Here is a 2,219-nt window from a genome sequence, read left to right as displayed (position 1 = left end):
GTCTGCCGCTGTTCTCACATCTGACAGGCAGCTTGCACTGGCGAAACAAAACGAACAGAAAGAAAGGAAAAAAAAAACATCAACCTGTAGACCACCTGTTGCATCGATGGCGAGTAATTCAGCTTCGGGCTGTCGGACTAAGGGATAGCTGCTCCTCCACGACAGCACTCTTAATAATACAGTCATACAGTCTTTGTTTAAAAGCTCTAAGTCATGTTGAAAAGAAAAACTCCTCCCTGTACAAGTGAACAGGCGTGGAAATTGGCACCCGCCACTGGCCAAACAAAGGGTAAATGTTCGAAGTGGCGTGTAAATTTGAACAACGCACCAGCCACCGTGTCAGGTTTGCAATTTTAACAGATAAAAAAAAAATGAGTTCAATTTGTACTCCTGATCTGTAGGCCCGAGCTGCTGCTAGTTTGCTCTAAATGCCATTAGAAGAAGGAGAAAAATTTGAGCGGTACTTTTAGCGACGTGGCGTCGCGTTGAGGGAAGAACCAAAAGTTGAATTGCGATTTTTAAATTTTTTTTTTTATACCAAAAAATGGAAAAGAAATGATGATGGCGAGTTCCTTGACTGTGGCTGGGAGAATTTTTTTTAATTTTTCACCCGCCTGCATGTGAAACCACTCTGGTTTCCTCCCACAGTTAGATTAACTGGAGCTTCAGACGGTCACAGGCGGGAAAGACTCAGCCATGACCGGACTTCCATGTCCTTGTTGCGTCCCCGTCCTGCACTTCGACGCTCCGTTTGTTCGGCCGGGCCCTTTTCGCGAGTCGCAATTTTTAACGCTAAAGTGCAGCAACAACGACAAAACAAAAGAAAATCCGCAGGCCGACAGTTGCTCTGCTGCCCTAGAACCCCAAACGCCAATAGCGTTTTTTTAATTTCATTTTTTAATTTTTTTTTACTGTTTTTCTTTTCTCGTTTTTATTGATTTATTTATTTCATTTTGTTATCCTGTCGCTATCAAACGTCGACCCCTCGTCGATAGAGTTATTAACTGATAGGAAATTGTATAAAAGTTAGCAAAGTTCTTTTTCTGTACTCTGAGACGGTGTTAACGGGGACGTTGTTGCCACCTGGTGGCGCGTTGTGAGTATTTCAGTCTTTTTTCTTAGGATCATGTGGATTAATACAAAAAGAAAGAAGAAAGATCCACTGATTGTAACACACCTGAGTAAACATGCATAGAGGGGATGGGGGAGAGGGGATATAGTTCAAAACTATTCCGAGTGGTGGAGATGGGACCCGTGACATCCTTCTCTGTCCATCCATGACCCTTTTTATTTTTTGTGGTCTTCCTTTTTTCCTTTATACACATTCAACATCCTCGTTCCAGTCTGTCCACTGTCCCTCCTCCGCACATGTCCAAACCGACTCAGCCTTTCCTCTCGAACTTCTTTATCTCCAAACTGCTCAACCTGAGGTGCCAGAAGGCCCCCCGGCAGGTTTCTCAGGGTTACCTTTCACTTTGTCCTCCACACGCCAGAGATGACACAACACCTCTTCCTCCAAAATGTCTCTCTCTTCCCCTTCAGAGGAAATGAGGCGTGTGCTGTGCGCCCGACCTCAAAAAGGCCTTTGCCTTTGACAGTGTGAACATTTCGGGGTGTGCTCGTTCCCCTGAAAGCAGCGGGGCTGACGTGTCTGCTCGTAGCGGGCGCGGGAGCGTTCCCAGCAGAGGTCAGATCCGAAGGGATAAAGGACGATGAACACAACAGAGCGCGGCTGCAGAGGGAAGCGGGTTGGTGTAATCCCACACGGCCCCATTGGCTCCGAGCAGAAAGCGAAACAATGTAAAGAACACCGTGCAGGCTGGGTGCAGCTGGGGTGGATGTTATTGTGCGTCGGAACATCTAGTCCTAAATCTCGCCCCGCAAATACGAGGAAATCTGCTGACATCCTGGACGGGAGGAAACTCCCCTGCTTTTGTTGCGCCGCGGCCAGCCCACGCAGCGGCCGGGACAAAAGATATTTTTAGGCCTTTTGTTAAATATACATCTCAGCAGAAAAAGACAGGAGGGGGGGGGGGGCGTCTGCTGCTGCTCTCTTTTCTGAATTACCTGAGGTTTAAAGTCTTCAAGTTTTCCCCCTTTTTTTGTCTCGGTAATTACACGTGTGGCGAGGTGCATTCAGGGCCCCTTGTTATGTCTGCGTTTTCGTTTTTTTTTTTTAAGTTTAGCTTCTCTTCAAACACCCCCCCCCCCCCCCCCCC

The sequence above is a fragment of the Kryptolebias marmoratus genome, linkage group LG19 (assembly GCF_001649575.2).
Source record: "Kryptolebias marmoratus isolate JLee-2015 linkage group LG19, ASM164957v2, whole genome shotgun sequence".
NCBI classification, from domain to species: domain Eukaryota; kingdom Metazoa; phylum Chordata; class Actinopteri; order Cyprinodontiformes; family Rivulidae; genus Kryptolebias; species Kryptolebias marmoratus.
This window is presented reverse-complemented; position numbering follows the sequence as displayed.